Source organism: Anabrus simplex, chromosome 2, assembly GCF_040414725.1.
Source record: "Anabrus simplex isolate iqAnaSimp1 chromosome 2, ASM4041472v1, whole genome shotgun sequence".
Lineage (NCBI taxonomy): Eukaryota > Metazoa > Arthropoda > Insecta > Orthoptera > Tettigoniidae > Anabrus > Anabrus simplex.
In genome coordinates, this window is record NC_090266.1 from 341,787,007 (window position 1) to 341,809,494 (window position 22,488).

At 39.3% G+C, this 22,488-nt stretch overlaps 1 protein-coding gene across 1 annotated transcript in view; it reads left to right on the forward strand.

Moving 5' to 3' along the window:
- Positions 1-22,488, forward strand: part of hook (hook microtubule tethering protein) — a 277,381-nt gene that overhangs the window by 71,535 nt on the left and 183,358 nt on the right. The gene's annotated exons all lie outside the window — the stretch shown is intronic.

A 22,488-nucleotide genomic window follows, 5' to 3' on the forward strand; every position in this document is an offset into this window, starting at 1 on the left:
TGCACTTTTTCAAACTGTTGGGAAAATGAAAAAAACTGTATGGGAGTATAAGCTGAAGTCTGATCTCCTAATTTTTTTAAATTAAACTTTAATGTGGTAGAAAAGTGTAGTAAACATGAAATAAGTTGTAAAAAATTTTAAATGCCATAAACATTTCTTTACAAATATTGAACTTAGGTTGTTTCTGAAATAAACAACTTTTCCTGTTAATTTTTGTAGCAATTATTTAAAAAAAAACACCTATTTGATTAATCTATGCAAGTTTTAAGATGAAAGGTTATGTAAATAACACCGTTCTATTCATACAAAATTTAATAGACATCAGTTAAATGAACCACAAAATACAAAGTAGAACAGTAAAACCCTTTCTGGCTTTATTCAGCCTCTGGCATATCTTCAGCAGGTTCTCTCTCGGTTTTTGACCATTGAATGATGCTGTCATAAAAGTCTTCATAACCAACGGTGTAGTCCATTAATTTTTTCAAGTCTTCTACTTTATTTTTGTTTATTGGAACCTAAAATCAAAAATTGCATTGTGTGGAAACCAGTAAAATTTTATAAAGTTATTATAGGCTACAAAATGGTTTTTACTTGCTCAATAAATTTATATCCCTTTAATAATATTATTGTAATCAACTTACCTTTCCCAAAAGATAAGACTTCTCGGAAGGTAGCTCAGGTGGGCTGTCAGTTTTCAGTAGTGCGAAAGTAGATGAAAATCCTCCAATAAACGCCTTGACCACATCTTGTCCTGGAGTATCTTTATAGTACAGAAACTGTTTGTAACTAGAAACCATGAATGGCTCCTTATGTTCTCTTGGTACTTCCCTGCCTGATGTTTCATTAGAGTTTGTTATTTTCTTGTACGGTATAGGCCACCAATGTATAAAACTTAAGACAATGTCTGAGGTAATATGATAATTGGTAAAACGTCAAGACACACTTGCCTTTAACATGAGCTCAGCATACTCATCTAGAGTATAAATTCTGACCACCTTCCTCAAGAGCCGTTTAATACTTCCAAATCCCTGTCACAAGGCGAAAAAGTGCCCACGGACAGGGAAGTTATGCGTAATAGTCTCGAACTCACCTTTGTTACAGAGATTCAATAAGAAACACACAACTGTGTGATTATGTGTGAATCACAAAACAGGTTATCCTAACAGGGCCACCAAGCATCATGAGTGGAGGAATGAATTTACCACAGAAAGAACCTAACCGATGGCGCTTAGGTTCTTTCTGAAATAAACACATTATTACACAGCTGCCCAACAGCATTGCTTGTATGGAACATGGGTTGTTTCTGCTAAAAACAATGTATTTATCTCCGAATAGTACAATCTCCCCAAAAACTCAATTTTGATCAAAGTGTCACTTAGGTGGTTTCTGAAATAAACAATTCAATTATGGAGTGAATTCGCTATGTGACACGAGTCGTATAGCTGTAATATTGCATTGGGGGTGGGTTTCGACCCTCACTGTTGGCAGCTGGAAAGATAGTTTTCCCTCTCCACACCAGACGAATGGTAGGGCTTTACCGTAATTAAGGCTATTGCTGTACCTTCCCAGCCCCAGCCATTTCTTATCCCAGCATCATCAGAAACCTGGCTGTGTTAGTGTGACATTAATCGTGTAGCACAAAAAGAATTGCTAATATCTTTGGCCCAGTACTGAGATGATGACCCATGCAAAAGAGAATGTTAAATGAAATTCAAAATTTGAGCAGGAAAAATCTTTGTCAGACAAATAAGGTATATTGACCAACAAGTTAGGATTATTGAACCTAGTGAGTTTCATGATTTCCTTGGTTCAGGTAAATACATTGAATATGTTAATAGAGTGGTAGTACATGCATTCCATAGTTTTATTATTAATCAACAATATTAACACTCAATATGTCTGACTCCTTGGCTGAATGGTCAGTGTTGAAGCCTTCAGTTCAGAGGATCTTGTGTTCGATTCCCGCCAGATTAGGGATTTTAATCGCGTCGGATTAATTCTTCTGGCTCGGGGATTGTGTGTTTGTGTTCGTCCCAACACTTGCCCCTTCCTATTCAGACAACACATTACACTACCAACCACCACCAAAACACACAATAGTGATTACATATCTCCATATAGGGTTGGTGACAGGAAGAGCATCCAGCCGTAAAACAGGGCCAAATCCACTTGTGCAGAACAGTTCGCAGCCGTGACCCCACAGGTGTGAGAAAAGTGGTTGAAGAAGAAGATTAGCACTCAATACGTTCAGTCTATATAAGTGTAGGAGGCATAGTTCTCAGATTCCCTGATAGATGTTGGGCCAATGTCTAATCATAGTCCTCAACATCCTTCTCCACCCTAGTCGATCTTGAGGGGAATGACCAGTTGTATGGGCCTGCTGATGATGGTTTTGTTACTTGTCCATTGGATGAGAGTCCGCACCTTACTGACTCTTCCAGGTCTTCTCTTACTGATGCAGGCCTTCTGCCCCTTGGAGGACATCATCTTCCACTTTGCACTCTGTCAATCTTCGTTTTTGGTCACCGGACTTGGTGGTCATTCCTGGGCTCGTGAAACACTCCTCCTTCCACCTCTTCAGGAAGTTGTTTTGCTGCTTTTGTCCAAGTCTCACTTCTCTTCTGAGGTCCTTGTGGATATTAGTCTCTTGACCAGTGGGTGATATTGTCAGTTTTTTCACCATTCAAGAAATGGGTTGATATTAGTGTCTCAGAATTATCTTGAATAATAACTCACAAGTTGAGAGTATTGGTATCGGTATTTCATACCAATTGTAACATACGAACTAGAAACACTTGTAACTAATAAGAGACAAGATAGTAAGATCAAAGCAGTAGAAATGACATTTTTAAGAACAACGGTTAAAAAGACAAGAAGAGATAGAATCCAAAATATTAAAATCAGAGAAGAGCTAAATATAGAACCGTTAGTACAGAACATACAGAAAGCAAGACTGAGATGATTCGGACATGTAAAAAGAATGGGAAAGGAACGGGTAGCAAGAAGGGAGTTAGAGAAGTTTCAACTTGCAACTATAATACAAGCCTCAGATGGAAGTTTAAAAATGGAAATGGAATTGACAAGTCTCTGACTACAGTTGCACAGTATGATGGTAATGCTGGTGTTCGTGCAAGTGTTAGATCGGAGAACAAAACCCAGTTTGGAAAAATAAATATTTTAACAATGAATGGGAAGGAAAATGAATTGATTGACCTAATGGAGAGGCGAAAACTCTACATCCTGGGATTAAGTGAAGTAAAACAGAAAGGGAAAGGAATGAGCAAACTAAGAAAGGGGTACACCTTTTACTGGATGGGTAACAGTAAAGAGAAAAGAAATGGAGTGGGATTTGTAGTGAATCAGAATGTTGAACCAATAGCTGAAGTTCAGTATGTAAATGAAAGAATTATAATAGTGCGCATACATGTAAACAAGGAACTACTGAATATAGTACAGGTGTATGCTCCACAGACAGGATGTAGTGTGGAAGAAAAATAAGAGTTCATCAATGAAGTGGAAACACACATTGTTGGAGATGGGATCATAATAATGGGAGATCTGAATGCTCATGTGGGAACTGATAGAATGGGGTATGAGAATGTTCTGGGTCCACCTGGGTATGGCAATAGAAATGAAGATGGATAGAAACTGTTGGACTTTTGTATCAGAAACACATGGTTTATGAAGAGGAATAGCCATAACATCAGCCGATATAGTTGGGGTGGACAGTATGAAACACGCATCGATTTTATAATAGCAGACCGAGAATGGGGAAGATACGTCATGAATACAAAGATAATCCCCGGTGAAAGTATTGAAGGTGATCATAGATTATTAATTGTGGAGTTTAAACAAGTAAAAATCCCTAAAATTGTATTGAAGAAGAAACTAAAGATCAGGATTTGGGAATTGGAGAAAGATGATAAAAGAATGGTATTTCAAGATTGTATAAAGAGGAAGTTCACGGAAATACAAAGTGGAGAGGAAGAGTGGGACAATTTAAGACAGACATTTGTGGAAGCATCAATTGAGGTGTGCGGGAAAACAAAAGCATATGTTAAGGGAAAGGAGACACGGTGGTGGACAGACAAAATTTAAAAAAAAGAAAGGAACAAGGTGAAGAAAGAAATGGATAAGGAAAAGCAAAAAAATATATCAGAGGGATGAGAATATGATAGAAAGGTTACATGTGGAATACAAAAGATTGAAACTAGTAAAGACGAGTATTGAGGAAGAAAAGGAGAAATGTTGGGGAGAGTTTACCAACAAAATTGAGCAAGATAGTCGAGGAAACCAGAAACTATTATACAGAGTAATAAAATAGAAAAGCATAAATCAAGAAAAAATCAAGGCATTAGAGAGAGAAGATGGATCCATAGTACATGACGAAAAGGGTCTTCAGAATGTGATGGCAAAGTATTTTGAAAACCTTTATAATGTGGATAACTGCTCGGAGGAAGAAGGAGATAAGAAAATGGAAATAATAGACAGAGAAAAACAAGAGAACACGATAACATTGTTGGAACTTGAAAGGGCAGTGAAAGCAATGACCAAAGTTAAAGCAAGTGGAAAAGACGAATTCAGTGCTAATAAGGCAGCAGGAAGCATTGTACCACTGTTCTAAAAAGGAAATGGGAAGAAATGTGAAAATTATAGAAGTATAACCCTATTATCACATGGGTTAAAAATAATGGAGAAAGTTATAGGCAAAAGACTGAGGGATATACTGTATTTACGCGAATAATACCTGCATATTTAAAAAAAAAAATTGAGGCACGAAATTGGGGTGCGGGTTTTATTTGCGTCAATGTTGGCAACACGCTCCTGCCTCACCTAGTTTTTGATATTGGGTGTACAGTTATGCTTTGTGTAACTGCAGATGGAAGAAAACTGCCCACATGTCATACTTATAATTTAAAACTGACTTTACATTTTAAAAATATAGTATTTTACACAGTAATTTAAATTCAAAATTTCTCCTTATCACGATAGAATGCATTTTCTCAAATGTGCAAGGGTAGTTTTCCACACTTTCACTCACTTCAATGTGTTGACAGTTTGTTTCATAGCTGCTAAGTTTGAGTGAAATCGTAATTCTTTAGTGTTCAGCGTTTTAAGGAATGCCAGAGTATCACGTAACAGGCAGTGTGCGGAGATGCAGAATCCGCGAACAGTGGCGATTCTCTTTGGTGATGCCGACAGTTGGCGAAAAAGCATGGCTCATAATTATAATCAATTTGTACGCAACGAACAATAATGTCAATGCCAATGAAACTGCATTGTTTTTTATGCCTAGCCCAAATGGACTTTTTAAAAGGAGATGTGTGTACTGTGTTGCAATGCAGACGGAAGCGAAAGACTTTCTCCCCTCATCATAGAAAGTTCGATAAGCCACGATGTTTTAAGGGCATCGGGTACTTTCGGTGCAAATACGAGGCATCTCAAAATGCATACAGTAGAGTAATCCAGTGAATAAAATACTTGCACACGGGAGCCAGCCTAGATTTCTCGTCTTTGAATATTTTTTCTTTTTTTTTCTTTCGTTGCATGAGGTTATGTTTGTGAGTTATCGAAGTGCATTATTTGAATACTGTAAATGCACCTTGTTGGATACATTTTGGAAATAGCTCTTTTCCACTGCATTTGAAAGGTTTAAACTGTGAAACAATGTTAATTGCATGTAGTAATGGATCTTAGAATATGTTTTGACGCAGCAAGGGTTGGCATTTCTGCGGTACGAGTTGGCGGTTAATTCGAAATTGCATAATTCGGAGTCCAATTTTTGCGTCGCAAAGACTTCGACTTAACAAGATTTCACCATATTGCAAAGCTAACATCAGAGTTCACCGCTGTGCCTGTTTCAACTGTTTAGATTGCACGAAAAAGAATTATCCACTACTGGTCCTTTTAATATCCGCGTAAAGAAAAGACTGTGTGTGAAAATTGTTTTAGACGTGGTGTGTAACGAATTTGTAAGTAATTTAGGAGAGGATGCTAGTGACGCAAGTGACAAGGAATCTTTCGATCTAAAGGGAATCGAGCCTACTGCAAGTTCAGATTAATGAAATACCTAGGCCTACTTGATAATGTCATGGCAAATATATTTTATAGCAATGATAATGCATTTCTCAAACATGTTCAGGCAAAGCAGCTATATCCCTAAATTTACACGTTCATATTTGCGTAAAGACTACGTGGGTCTTGAGGAGTGATATGAAATGTTTGTTTGTGCCTATGTTACTCTTTCAATGGAAGGAATTTTAGTTAATTTAATTTTTTTTCAAAACGAGCCTACCTAAAATTAGGGTGCGGGTATTATTCATGTAAATACTGTAATAGAAACACAGTTAGAGGAAGAACAATATGGCTTTAGACCGAATAGATCAATAGACTTGATATTTACAGTGCGAACGATAATGGAAAAACATCTGGAAAGGAACAAGGAAATCGTATTCGTATTGTTGGATTTGGAAAAAGCTTATGATACAGTTAAGAGAAAACATGTATGGGAATGCCTACTGAGAAGGAATATACCAAAATCGATAATTAACAAGATAAAAATGTTGTACCTTGAGAATAAAAGCAATGTACAAGTGGGGAGTGGTGACTGAAATATTTTATACAAAAAAAGGTCTCAAGCAAGGAAGCGGAAATCAAGTAGGATCACACAAAAATGTTAATGCTCAACTGTAAAAGTATTGTAAAGAAAAGAATAGAATTAAGTAATTTAATAGATATATACTTACCAGATATTGTAATAGGAGTTGAATCATGGCTGAGAAATGATATAATGGATGCAGAAATTTTCTCACGGAACTGGAGGGTGTATCGTAGAGATAGGATAGGGATGGTAGGAAGGGGAGTATTCATTCTGGTGAAAGAAGGATTGAAAGCTACAAAAAAGTTAAAGATGACAAACATGAAATTCTAAGTGTAAAGCTCATCTCTAAATGTAATAGGGAACTTGATGCCTTTGGAGTGTACAGACCGGGAAAGGGTAGCGCAGACGCTGATTCAGAATTATTTGATAAGATAATCAGCTATGTGGGAAACGATAAGGAAAGAAACGTGATTGTAGCGGGTGATCTCAATTTACCAAATGTAAATTGGGAAGGTAATGCGAACGACATGAAGCATGGCCAACAAATGGCAAATAAGTTAATATGGGAAGGGCATCTGATTCAGAAAGTGATGGAACCAACTAGAGGGAAGAATATTCTGGATGTGGTGCTGGTAAAACCAAATGAGCTCTATAGAGAAACCGAAGTAATAGATGATATTAGTGATCACGAAGCTGTTTTTGTGGTAGTTAAAAGTAAATGTGAAAGAAAGGAAGATATTAAATTAGGAGTATTAGGCAGTACCATATGGCTGATAAAACAGGCATGAGAGAGTTTTTAAAAGTAACTATGATCAGTGGAAAATGGTAAATAAAAATGTAAACAGACTCTGGGAGATGTTTAAAGCAATTGTTGAGGAATATGAAAACAGGTCTGACCCTTTAAATGTGGTAAGGAATGGTAAAGATCCAATATATTATAACAGAGAAGTAAAGAGACTAAGAAGGAGGTTCCAGTTTGTAAAGAAATAGGGTTAGAAAGGGCTGTGGAAGTAAAGAGAGATTGCAGGAACTTACTAGAAAATTGAATCTTGCAAAGAAGTCAGCTAAGGATAACATGATGGCAAGCATAATTGGCGGCCATACAAATTTTAGTGAAAAACGGAAGGGTGTGTATAGGTACTTTAAGGCAGAAACAGGTTCCAAGAAGGATATTTCAAGAATCATTAATGAGCAAGGGGAGTGTGTGTGCGAGGATCTTCAAAAGGCAGAAGTATTCAGTTTGCAGTATGTAAAGATTGTTGGTTACTAAGATAAAGTCCTGATAGAGGAGGTGACTAATACTAAATAAGTATTAAAATTTACCTATGACAACAATGACATTTACAGTAAGATACTAAAGTTGAAAACTAGAAAAGCAGCTTTAATTGATAAGGTTTCGGGGGATATACTAAAAACAATGGGTTGGGATATAGTACCATATTTGAAGTACTTATTTGATTATTGTTTGCATGAAGGAGCTATACCAAATGAATGGAGAGTTGCTATAGAAGCCCCTGTGTATAAAGGAAAGGGTGATAGACATAAAGCTGAAAATTACAGACCAGTCAGTTTGACATGCATTGCATGTAAGCTTTGGGAAAGCATTCTTTCTGATTATATTAGACATGTTTGCAAAATTAATAACTGTTTGATAGAAGGCAGTTTGGGTTTAGGAAAGGTTATTCCACTGAAGCTCAACTTGTAGGATTCCAGCTAGATATAGCAGATATCCTGGATTTCGGTGGTCAATTGGACTGTTTTGCGATTGACCTATCTAAGGCATTTGATAGGGTAGATCTTGGGAGACTACTGGTAAAAATGAGTGCAAGTGGACTTCACAAAAGAGTGACTGCACAAAAGAGTGACTGAATGGGTTGCTATATTTCTAGAAAATAGTTCTCAGAGAATTAGAGTAGGTGAAGCTTTATCTGACCCTGTAATAATTAAGAGGGGAATTCCTCGAGGCAGTATTATCGGACCTTTATGTTTCCTTATTTATATATATATATATAAATGATATGAGTAAAGGAGTGGAATCAGAGGTAAGGCTTTTTGCGGATGATGTTATTCTCTATAGAGTAATAAATAAGTTACAAGATTGTGAGCAACTGCAAAATGACCTTGATAATGTTGTGAGATGGACAGTAGGCAATGGTATGATGATAAACGGGGTTAAAAGTCAGGTTGTGAGTTTCACAAATAGGAAAAGTCCTCTCAGTTTTCATTACTGCATTGATGGGGTGAAAGTTCCCTTTGGGGATCATTGTTAGTACCTAGGTCTTAATATAAGGAAAGATCTTCATTGGGGTAATCACATAAATGGGATTGTAAATAAAGGGTACAGATCTCTGCATATGGTTATGAGGGTATTTAGGGGATCCAGTAAGGATGTAAAGGAGAGGGCATACAAGTCTCTGGTAAGACCCCAACTAGAGTATGATTCCAGTGTATGGGACCCTCACCAGGATTACTTGATTCAAGAACGGGAAAAAATCCAAAGAAAAGCAGCTCCATTTGTTCTGGGCGATTTCTGACAAAAGAGTAGCATTACAAAAAGGTTGCAAAGTTTGGGCTGGGAATTCTTGGGAGAAAGGAGACGAGCTGCTCGACTAAGTGGTATGTAAGGCATAGAATCTCAAGGATAATATAATAAAACCACCTATTCAATACTTTCCACTTTTTAATGTGGTTTGAGTCTACATGAATTACTTGTAAGTAGTATGTTCCGAACTGTCAGTGAAGAGATGGCGTGGGAGGACATTAGTAGACGTATAAGTTTGAGTGGTGTCTATAAAAGTAGGAAAGATCACAATATGAAAATAAAGTTGGAATTTAAGAGGACAAATTGTGGCAAATATTCGTTTATAGGAAGGGGAGTTAGGGATTGGAATAGCTTACCAAGGGAGATGTTCAATAAATTTCCAATTTCTTTGCAATTATGTAAGAAAAGACTAGGAGAACAACAGATAGGGAATCTGCCACCTGGGCGACTGCCCTAAATGCAGATCAGTAGTGATTGATAGTGGTTGATTGAAGTGCACTGTTGCCGTTATTGTTTATTATATTGATGGATGAAATCATAAAGCGTATAAAACAGAGTATCAGTAGTGTTGAAGTGAATGCTTTGGTATTTGCAAATGATGTGGTGATTTGGGGAAAGGGAGAATAGGAAGTACAAAGGAGACTGGACATTTGGAATGAAAATCTGAAGGAGTTTGGAATGGTAATTGTAAAAATAAAACTGTAGTAATGCACTGTGGAAAAGAGAAGCCAAGTGAACATAGATGGTTAGAGAATGTAGAACAGTTTACATATCTGGGTAGCATTATTAAGGGAAGTAATGAAATCAACCCTGAAATTAGTAACAGGCTAAGTAAAGGTACAACATTTTATCATCAAGTCAGAGAGCTTTTATGGGATGACAGAGTACCCAAGAGAACGAAATTAACATTATATAAACAGTATTTCATACCAATTGTAACATATGGACTAGAAACACTGGTAACTAATAAGAGACAAGGTAGTAAGATCAAAGCAGTAGAAATGAAATTTTTAAGAACATCGGTTAGAAAGACAAGAAGAGATAGAATTCAAAATTTAAAAATTAGAGAAGAGCTAAATATAGAATTGTTAATACAGAAGATACAGAAAGCAAGACTGAGATGGTTCGGACATGTTAAAAGAATGGGAAAGAAATGGGTAGCAAGAAGGGAATTGAAAAGAGAATTTAAGGGAAAGAGACCAGTTGGAAGACCGAGAAGAAGGTGGATGGATCAGATTTGGAAGGACGTTAGAGAAGCTGGGTTGGATGTGGCGGAAGTAATAGAGCAGGAGGAGTGGAAGGACAGAAATTAGTGGAGGAGGCTTGTTAAGCACACCCGGGTGACTGGAGTGGAACATTGTTGTTGATGATGATGATGATGATGATGATGATGATGATGATGATGATGATGAGTTGAGGGTGGACTGAGTGAGTGGCTTACGCGGTTTTGGTCACGTAGCTGTCAGCTTCCATCGGGAGATAGTAGGTTCGAACCCTTCTGTCAGTAGCCCTGAAGGAGGTTTTCTGTTGTTTCCCATTTTCAGACCAGGCAAATGCTTGGCTGTACCTTAATCAAGGCCACGTGCTCGTCCTTCCAACCCCTAGTCCTTTCCTATCCCATTATCCCACTGTGAATGGGGTGAATGTTTTGAAATATTTATTTACATCTATGATATAGAATACCACACTTCACAAAATAAAGTTATGTTCGTGCCTGAAACAGTTTCGGAAGAATGGATATTGTACTTTTGAGTGTCAACTACCATCTAACCCTCTTCTTGTAAAATTACAACTTTGTATGCCAAACTGTTTTGGAGGGATGAATAATTTAGTTTGCAGAGCTAACCTCATTTGGCACTTTAGCAGTGGAACGTTTAAAAATATTTCCTATTTCACGCCTAGGGTTTAAAATATATACCGCTATTTGGAATTTTGTCTTCGTATGTTAAACCATTTCGGAGGAAGGAATTAATATATTTGTTTTCGGATCTTAACCCCCATTTAACTCTCTGAGGGGTTAAATTTCTTTCAAACCTTCTGTTATTTAACACCCAGGATATCATTTGACAGTTTACATTTTTAAATTTGTAATTTAAACAGTTTCATATAAATATATATTTTTGTCATCATTCCTCATCCCCCAGTCAAAACGCCTTAGCGATGTGTTGTTTCAAGTCCACTTCTTATTGTATCCTCACAAAAATAATTAAACTACTTTTACATCCCCCTTAAGTTGATTCCCCCCCCCAAATGCATATTTCTTTATTTTTAAAGGAGATTCCAAATACCAATTTTCACGTGTCTAACATCCTTCATTTTTGTGATATAAGTATCCCCATACAAAGAATTTAGCTCATTTTTCAATTCATTTACCCACCCGTAATTTGATTTTCCAAAAGCAAAAGAATGCATGTTTCTTCATTTTTAAAGAATGTTCGAAATTCAAATTTTCATGCCTGTAACATCTTCAGTTTTTGAGATACAAGTATCCTCATAAAAGGAATTCAACCCCTTTTCAGTCCTTTTTGCACCCCCTTTTGAGTGGATTTTACAAAAACAAAAAATATATGTGTTTCTTAATTTTTAAAGGAGATTGCAATTACCAATTTTCATGTCTGTAATATCTTCAGATTTTTTGATACCAGTATCCTAATAAAAATAATTCAACCCCTCTTTCAGTCCTTTTTACCCCCTAGCCCCCCTCCCCCCAAGTGATTTTTCCGAAAACAAAAGATATAAGCATAAACATAAAAATAATTTAACCTTTTTATATATATATATACTGTATACAGTATGTGCTCATTTTAAAAATGTACCCCCTTCAACACTTTCTCTTAAGTGGATTTTCAGAATACAAATATTTAAAACAGATTTAAAAAATACCAATTTTCACATCTGTAACATGTTACGCTTTTGAGATATACTCATTTTGAAAACACCCCCTTCGTCAGTCCTGTTCAACCCCCCCCCCCAGTAAGTTTTACAAAAACAAAATACTTGTTTCTTTATTTTCAAAGGAGATTCCAAATACAACTTTTCATGATTGTAACATCTTCAGTTTTGGGGATATAAGTATCCTCAAAAAGGTATGCAACCCCTTTCTCTCTCTCTCTCTCACACACACACACACGCGCCCCTTCCCAAGAGGATTTTTTCAAAAACAAAAGATACATGTGTGCTTATTTTTAAAGGAGATTCCAAATACCAATGTTCAGGTCTGTACCATCTTCAGTATTTGATGTATAAGTATCCGCATAAAAAGAATTCAACTAAGTTTACTTCTCTTCACCCAGCCCACTCCCTTAAGTGGATGTTCCAAAAACAAACAAAAAATACATGTTTATTTTTAAAGACGATTCCAAATACCAATTTTCATGTCCGTAAAATTTTCAGTTTTTGAGATATAAGCATAAACATAATAATAATTTAACCTTTTTATATATATATATATACTGTATACAGTATGTGCTCATTTTAAAAATGTACCCCCTTCAACACTTTCTCTTAAGTGGATTTTCAGAATACAAATTATGCGTGTTCCTTTACTTTTACAGGAGACTCCAAATACCAGTTTTCACGTCTGTAACTTGTTACTTTATAGAGATATATCCATTTTAAGAATTCATCCTATTTTCACTCGTGTTCACCGCCCCTTAAGTAGATTTTCCAAAAACAAAAAAAAACATGTTTTTTTATTTTTAAAGGAGATTCCAAATACCAATTTTCATGTCTTTAAACTGTTCATTTTTCTAGATACATACTCATTTTAAAAATTCCCCCGCCCCTTTTCACCCCCTTAGCGAAAGAATATTAAAAAATTCTCCCTTAGTGAGCACTTACATTGTAATATGAATCTATCCCTTAAATTTCATTTCTTTGTGTCCAGTAGTTTTGGCTTGGCGATAATGAATCAGTCAGTCAGGACAAGTTTTTATATACATATAGATTGGTTTCGACAGACTGAAGAACCTAACAGTTATAAATTATTAAGTTGAAACTGAAAAGAAATGGCTTAAAATATCGCAAGTTGAGGTTGGTTTCTGTTTCCACCAATAAGATTTGTAAATGTCTCTTCGTCAACCTGTGACCTTCCCAACACTTACCTCAAGTATCGTAAGGTAGTAAGTGAAGTGGTGGCTCATACGTGGAGTAGTGAACAGTTGGGTGATACTGGCCATTTCCTTATAAGCTGCCTGGAACATCTTCACGTTATCGGGCTAGATGGTGTGTGGTGCTTTTCTTCTATTGGAGAACCATCTTTTTAACGCCATCAGGTACTTTTCTGTTCTCATGTCTGATGCTGGTTCAACATGTAGCGTATGTGAAGAGGACCATGTAATATAAAATGGTACAGTGAAATTACACCCATAATGGCGAATTATTCCATGAGTTGCACATGGGTAGCTGGCAGAAAAAGAACTTCTGTTTCATGCTCTCGATTGTTCTTGGCAATTTTGTATGCCAAGCATGTGTGTATTTATTTCTTGACTCATTGTCTTGCCTTGAGGACCCAAAGTTCCTTGGGTAGCTCCAGAACACAAGTCTAACTTCCAAGTGATGGAAGCGGGTATGGGTCTGTTGTATCAGAAGTTTCACAAAGGGATGGGAACCACCAAGAAGAAGAAGATGCGTTTCCTGTGGTGCCAATTCTTCATTCTGGAGGAGTCCACCCAGTCATATGAGGCCATCCTGTAGGAAGGGGTTGAAGCATCCAATTTTAGATCATCTTGGAAGTTTTCTCACTCAGGGTGTTACACTTGGCAGTAAAGCTCTCTTTTTGGGCCATTCAGATTCATTTCAGTCTATCAGCCTCCTGTTCTTGTGCTGTTAGATGGCCAATGTTTTTCTTTGAGTGTCTTGCATTGTGGATGAAACGTACAGTCCAACTCATCATGTGCAACACCTTCCATTAAGAACTGTGCTGTGAGATGTGATGGGAAGTTCCCAGGTACTGACAGTTAGTATGTGCTGGTGTGTTTCTGTACCTCTAGAAGTGAATCCCATGGAAATATATTGGGAGGCCAGGTATTTGGATGTTTGGCGAGCTATGGTAGTCCATGCTACCATGCCACAGAAGACTGCATTACTTGTGGTGACATTTCATGTGATAAAAGCATCTGCTGAGTTACTATCCATGGGGTAATGTCACCACTGAGCTGGAATCAGATTCTCTTCAATGTCGGTCCACATCATTGTGTTCATGATGACATATCCGGTTGACTTGTAGAAATTCAGTACTTTAGTAAGCGTGAACCCACGAGAGCAGCGAGTAACTCTAGTCTCGACAGCACCACGTGCTGTACTGGGATAACTCTGTTTGTTCTGCATGCCTGACAAACAATTATATGTCATCGTTAAGTTGTGTTCTCACTTACAATACAGCTCCATAAACTCTCAGAACCTGGGAAGCCTCTTGTGTTCGACCAAACATTGGGGAACCATTATGGTTGACAAGTGAGAGAAGCTTGAAATCCAAATTTTCCATCTCTGCAAAGTCTGGGGGAGTGAAATCATCCCACTTTCTGCACCAACACAACATGTCCCAGAAAAGGACTTTTCCTATGATGGATACTGAAGAGAGGATGCTGAGATGGTCGTAAAACTTCCATGTAGTATTACGCACCAGTCTTTTTGTAGCAGGTTCTTCTCTCAGCCTGTCTGTGACGTTGCATTGGTCAAAGACCATTGAATCAAATTTGTTGTTTCAACTGATGCCCAGGACTACAGTTTACAGTTCAATTTCATTTCCTTTAGCCTTCCATATATCTTTGAGTGGCTCAGAGTTCATAACCCACTTTGCTATCGGTAGACATATCTGCCACAAGAGAGCTGTGGACTTGTAAAGCAAAGTTGTAGCCTCATTGTCATCTTGGGAAGTGGTGGTGGTCTTCCATGAATGCACACATATCTACCAGTTCTGTGGCTGTGGAGAATTTATTGCTGTACATGCTAGCCATTTTAACCACTGAGAGGAGGAAGGGAATGCACAAGAGACCATATGGTGGACATGTGAGTACATGATTATGTCTTCTGTGATACTCCCAAGCTCTCTTTTCATCCTTCTCTGTGTAAAACCAAAGTCCCTGTCACTTGTGTCCAAGGACAGTTGCAAAAATGCTAGAGTTCTGTCTCGGATGATCGCTTGCGAGAACATCCAGAAGTGGATCAGTGTCAGCAATATTTCTGGCAAGAAATTAGGCCTTTCCTCCAGACAATCAGTGAGAGATGGTAATTCTCTTCCTGGGGTGAAGCATCGAAAAGAACTGTCTCTCATATTTTTTTTTTTTTTTTTTTTTTTTTTCCACTGCATTATAAGGAAGGTAGAAGATGTCATGTATAGAGTCCTGTTTGTCAACTTTCCCCATGTGCCCTTTGCAAATGTAGTCTATAATTTGAGAGTGGTACGTTTGGGAGAACTCTGAACTGCTTTTGTGTTTTCTTTGAAAAGTTTTGAAATGCTTTTTGTGTTGCAGCTCATGTCTTCCTTTCTAATCAAAGAATCCACTCTTCATCTGTCTTCTGTTCGGTACGTCTAGTGAAAGTCTTGTAGAATGGCAGTGTCCATCGTTCATTGTTAGTGATGACTCCTGTTTCTTAATTCTCAGGGTCTCCAGGTCCCAGAAGTGGGGAATGTCATGGTCCAAAATCATACACAGTGTAATTCAGCAGCCCCTTCCAATATTATTTGCTGCAGCCCAACTAACGTGTACATGGTTATAGGGGTGCTATTCCCCTGCAGCAGATGTACTGTATGGTACTAATGATCAGTGAGCACATTTTGCACACGATTCTGAACCCTAGCGAAATGTTATATCATCCGTTCACAAAACATGATGCCTAAAATCATGTAGCAACGTCCTTTTACCATGTAACTATGTTAATGTGTCGTGCCTCGTGACCGGGTATAACGAAAAGGGGAATTAATGCATAAAACTAGGTAACCGTATGTACTCTGCTCTCGTCATACTACCAGCATGTTTCCAGCAGCGTAGCATAGCAGATGTGGTTAGGAATTCACCTAGCAATCAATGGAATGTGCCTGTGGCGATTCGAATCTTGCATCGTTCAAATATTTTTGCATCGGTATGATGTTAGAATACGTAAACACAGGCCCACATTTGCCACATTCAAACCGTAGAATGACACTGTTATTCATCTTGTGCCCTGCGCATGCTCTGCTGGTTAGGACCTGAATGTACTGTAATCTCTGCTGTCATTCAGCATGTTTTCCACAGAGGAATATGTTGACATGCTCCTCATTTATGGGGAAGCAAGACAAAACGTGTGCGAGGCACTATGTCTGTGCCAGGAACGGTATCCCGATAGGCGACACCCGGCTGCTACGACATTCCGCTGTGTTGGAAAACGCCTATGGACAATAGGCATGATTTCCAACCAGCTACCGGTCCACGATAAGCCCGTTACATCGGGTGAAACAGAAGAGGCCATTCTGGAGGCAGCTTGTAATAATCCACACATTAGTATAAGGGTGATTGCACAACAGGTGAACACCAGCCAGCCAGCCATCCATCTAGCGAATACTGCAAGAACATAAGTTTTATCCATACCATCTTGAGCTCCACCAAGAGCTCCATGGGCGGGATTTCGAAGTTCGAATGGAGTTCTGTCGGTGGCTATTAGGCAGGCTGGACAATGATGCAGCATTCTTATCGCATACTTTGTTCTCAGACGAATCACGCTTCCACAATAATGGGAACGTCAATCGCCACAACATGCACTACTGTAGTTCGGACAATCCTCACTGGGTGCAACAGACGGCCCATCAAGTACGATGGGGAGTGAATGTATGGTGTGGAATCTTGGGGGATCGCCTGATTGAACCTTATTTCTTTGAGGGCCATTGGATGGGCCCACGCTACCTGTACTTTCTGCGTCAGGAACTCCCACTGCTGCTGGAGAATGTGCCCTTGCATGATCGTTTAACGATGTGGTTGCCACAGGATGGAGCCCCACCACGTTCGGCTTTCCCCGTTCGTAACCATCTGAACGAGGAAGTGCCACGTAAATGGATAGGACAAGAAGGCCCTGTTTCTTGGCCCGCCAGATCATGGGATTTAACACTGTTAGACTTCTTCTTGTGGGGACATTTGAAGAACGTTGTTCACACCCAAGCGCCGGAAAATCCCGACCTACTCTGGTAACTCATCACGGACGCCTGCCGAGCAATTACACCTGGAATGCTTCAGCACGCAAGACTATCTATTTGACACCTGGCCCGAATATGCATAAACCAAAACGGTCATCACATCAAGCATTTGCTGCAATAAAACATTATCAAGGCAGTTGTGTTCCTATTATTTCCAGACTGTATGTGTACAGCCTGCTAACTAATTGGCCCTTCTTAGGGCCACAAGCACATTCATTTACACACAATTTGCATGAATACAGGTATTTAACTTACATTGCATGTGGTACGTATTAAACAAATATTTCAAAAATTTGTAATCTTCGTCCCGGACTCGGATCTCCCACCTGACATGCTAGTCCGCTCCACCACGCCTTTACCAACTACACTACGGTTCCATACGCCACACTGGGCAGCTTATAGCAAGTATTAGGTTTACTGCGATCATATCAGTTTAGTGTTTCGCCGGTGTGTCAGGTTCATATGATCTAGAAGGCACACTCGTGTCTTCCAGTGTTTAATACGAGTATAATATTACGGCGTCCTATCTTGGTGTGGTGATAAATACTAAGATATCTGGTTCTGATGTGTGAGCATACCGGCAGGACAGATGTTTTCAGGCCGAAATGAAGACTGTGGGTTGCATAAAACTACATTGGAAGGGGCGGCTGAATCACGCTGTATTCATCACCGATACGCACGGGTTTAACAGTTGGCCTACCCCACTGAAACCTCTTGTTCTCTATTGCAGATTGACACATGATGGGATTTCTTGCACTTGGATCAGTTTACCTTGCTTCTTCAGTCCTTTGTATTGTGGCCCAACTTGAGATACAAGAAACACTGATGAACAGCTCCAAATTTGCCTGTTCGTTCTATAATGTTGGGCAACTTCGATCAGTCTCCTGTCCAATGTTCTTATGACCCGCTGAATGCCGATGATCCTTTCTTCGGTCTTCAGTCTGTCGTCTTTGATTTTACATTCACGCGAAGCATAGCATCTGTAGGTGCAAACTTGTCTTTAAAAAAATGGACAGTCCCTCTAATTTTGTACTAGGTCATGGAACTTTCCACTTCGTCATTAATGAATTCCATCAGTTTTGTTATTCAATTTTCTATAATATTTTCTCTCTTAGAACGTATGCTCCATTGGTGGACACTGTCATCCAGATACACTTGTAAAATCGTGTGGGCTAGCATCTGTCCGTAGTCATAAACTTGTTCCCCTAAATCTCGTAATCCCTGTATGCGTCCATTACACTCAATTTAAATATATTTAAGGCATCAGGAGAGGTGTGTGATATTGGTTTCAGGGCTTTGCGATACTCTAGATGAGCCTGGGTTATACAATTCTCATCTCAGTATCTTGAAACTGGGATCCGTTTTGTCTCTTCGTGTGAATCGCCAGTTATTGGTATACCATCAGCCAAGTTTTTAGGTTCATCCTCTTGGTACGCATGTTGGAGGACATGTTTGTTGATGGTACAGATTGAAGAATTGGAACTATTCCCAGATGTGAGTTAGGTCTCCAAGTCTCCATAAAGTGGCTCTAATGTGATGACAGGTAGTTGAATGTAAATGTGCAAACAGGAGGAGGTGGAGTTATGTTTATATTGACAACAGAAGAAGAAAGATTATTTTCAATAGCTCATGTTATCTTCAGAATTGGTCATTTACTGGGCGAGTAGGCTGCGCGGTTAGGGGCACAAAACTGTGAGCTTTTGTCCGGGAGATAGTGGGTTCGAGCCCCACTGTTGGCAGCCCTAAAGATGGTTTTCCGTGGTTTTCCATTTTAACACCAGACAAATCTGTGACGTTGCGATGTAAAGCAAATTTAAAAAAAAATGGCTCATTTGGTGATGTCAGTGTATTCTTTGCATTTACGAGCATCATTGTCCTCTTCGTCCGGAAGTAAATTATGGATCTGGTCATCATCAGTGGCACTGAGATGATCCAGCATCTCTTGTAGTCTCCAATGATTGTACCCATACTAGAATTTTCTGCAGAGTTTTTATTGCTGTTCTAACCTTAGTAATCAATGTTATCGCTGTCTTCCATTTCCTCCTCAAGGTTTCTACTTTTAAGTTTAGGTCTCGCATTGCGTCGATAGGTGGAATACTTTACGCCATAGGTCTCAAACCTTGCCCGCTGTATGCGCAGTGCTCATGCTAGAAATACTTGTGCGTGCGGGTGGAGGTCTCTTCCACTCGGTCATCTTGTACTTCCCCATGTTCCTGATTCAGGGCTGTACATACCTACCAGTAACAGGCTCCAGTTACCTGTTTTGGTCTACAAATAATGGTTGAAACATACAGCTACATAGGTTATGGTATAAAGATTGACACAGTATTTTGTTAGTGCATGTTTATATTTGTGTACTTCTGTATCTGATATAGGTCGTTGGGTAAGTTTGAGTTTGATAATTGAGAACAGGTTACGAGAACAAGAATAATAATAACATACCTAGTACATCATTATAGACCGTTATGCCTTTGAGCGTTCAGTCTGCAAGCATCTGTAAATTTACTAAACGTCTCCACAATCCTATATTTGCAACTAGTGCTGTGGCATTTAGTTCTATACCTCTTATCTTTAAATCATTAGCAACTGAGTCTAACCATCGTCGTACTGGTCTCCCTCTACTTCTCTTACCCTCCATAACAGAGTCCATTATTCTGCTGGGTAACCTGTCCTCCTCCATTTACCTCACATGGCCCCAACACCGAAGCTGGTTTATGCGTACAGCTTCATCCATCGAGTTCATTCCTAACTTAGCCTTTATCGCCTCATTCCAAGTACCCTTCTGTCATTGTTCACACCTGTATGTACCAGCAATCATTCTCACCACTTTCATGTTTCTTACTTCTAACTTATGAATAAGATATCCTGAGTCCACCCAGCTTTCGGTCCCGTAATGCAAAGTTGGTCCGAAAACAGGCCGATGTCCGGGAGCTGACTTCCTTCTTACAGAATACTGTTGATCGCAACTGCGAGCTCACTGCATTAGCTTTACTGCACCTTGACTCAATCTCACTATATTACTATCCTGGGAGAACACACATCCTAAGTATTTGTAATTATCGACTTGTTCTAGCTTTGTATCGCTGATCTGACATTCAATTCTGTTGAATTTCTTACGTGCTGACATCAATTTAGTCTTCGAAAGGCTAATTTTCATAGCATACTCATTGCACCTATTTTCAAGTTCCAAGATATTAGACTAATGCAAAGGTAATGTACAGCTGAAGATGACTTTATAAGAAGCGTCGAAACCGGTACTGTAATATAAGAACTTACAATAAACTCGTATTGATTAGGTGGATCCTTTCTCTTCTATGATATATGATAACTATCAATACGGAAAAATGAAACTAATAAATCAATAGGTAGGTAGGTAGGTAGGTAGGTAGGTAGGTAGGTTGGTTGGTTGGTTGGTTGGTTGGTTGGTTGGTTGGTTGGTTGGTTGGTTGGTTGGTTGGTTGGTTGGTTGGTTGGTTGGTTGGTTGGTTGGTTGGTTGGTTGGTTGGTTGGTTGGTTGGTTGGTTGGTTGGTTGGTTGGTTGGTTGGTTGGTTGGTTGGTTGGTTGGTTGGTTGGTTGGTTGGTTGGTTGGTTGGTTGGTTGGTTGGTTGGTTGGTTGGTTGGTTGGTTGGTTGGTTGGTTGGTTGGTTGGTTGGTTGGTTGGTTGGTTGGTTGGTTGGTTGGTTGGTTGGTTGGTTGGTTGGTTGGTTGGTTGGTTGGTTGGTTGGTTGGTTGGTTGGTTGGTTGGTTGGTTGGTTGGTTGGTTGGTTGGTTGGTTGGTTGGTTGGTTGGTTGGTTGGTTGGTTGGTTGGTTGGTTGGTTGGTTGGTTGGTTGGTTGGTTGGTTGGTTGGTTGGTTGGTTGGTTGGTTGGTTGGTTGGTTGGTTGGTTGGTTGGTTGGTTGGTTGGTTGGTTGGTTGGTTGGTTGGTTGGTTGGTTGGTTGGTTGGTTGGTTGGTTGGTTGGTTGGTTGGTTGGTTGGTTGGTTGGTTGGTTGGTTGGTTGGTTGGTTGGTTGGTTGGTTGGTTGGTTGGTTGGTTGGTTGGTTGGTTGGTTGGTTGGTTGGTTGGTTGGTTGGTTGGTTGGTTGGTTGGTTGGTTGGTTGGTTGGTTGGTTGGTTGGTTGGTTGGTTGGTTGGTTGGTTGGTTGGTTGGTTGGTTGGTTGGTTGGTTGGTTGGTTGGTTGGTTGGTTGGTTGGTTGGTTGGTTGGTTGGTTGGTTGGTTGGTTGGTTGGTTGGTTGGTTGGTTGGTTGGTTGGTTGGTTGGTTGGTTGGTTGGTTGGTTGGTTGGTTGGTTGGTTGGTTGGTTGGTTGGTTGGTTGGTTGGTTGGTTGGTTGGTTGGTTGGTTGGTTGGTTGGTTGGTTGGTTGGTTGGTTGGTTGGTTGGTTGGTTGGTTGGTTGGTTGGTTGGTTGGTTGGTTGGTTGGTTGGTTGGTTGGTTGGTTGGTTGGTTGGTTGGTTGGTTGGTTGGTTGGTTGGTTGGTTGGTTGGTTGGTTGGTTGGTTGGTTGGTTGGTTGGTTGGTTGGTTGGTTGGTTGGTTGGTTGGTTGGTTGGTTGGTTGGTTGGTTGGTTGGTTGGTTGGTTGGTTGGTTGGTTGGTTGGTTGGTTGGTTGGTTGGTTGGTTGGTTGGTTGGTTGGTTGGTTGGTTGGTTGGTTGGTTGGTTGGTTGGTTGGTTGGTTGGTTGGTTGGTTGGTTGGTTGGTTGGTTGGTTGGTTGGTTGGTTGGTTGGTTGGTTGGTTGGTTGGTTGGTTGGTTGGTTGGTTGGTTGGTTGGTTGGTTGGTTGGTTGGTTGGTTGTGAAGCCATACTTTTCAGTGTCGACTTAGTTAAATTCTTTCTATAATAACGTGTATTTTTACAGGTATGTTTATAGTGTTATAATTTATATTGTAATTGCAATGTGTTTGACAGACTGGAAAGTTTTTGTTACATTTATACATACAAATACCTTAATTTTTCGAAGTATCGAACTTCTTTCATTTTCCTTCCGGTTAATGTTATCAGAGGATGGTTGCCAAGTTGTTCATCCTGTTAAAACAATAATCACCACCAGCACTTAATTTTTCATTGCCAGGATGGGACATGGCAACCCTCTCGACCATTTAGCTGTGGAATTTTCAGGAGAGATTTGTGTAATATGAAAATATAATTTATGTAAATGTTAGTTTTTACCTATTAAGTT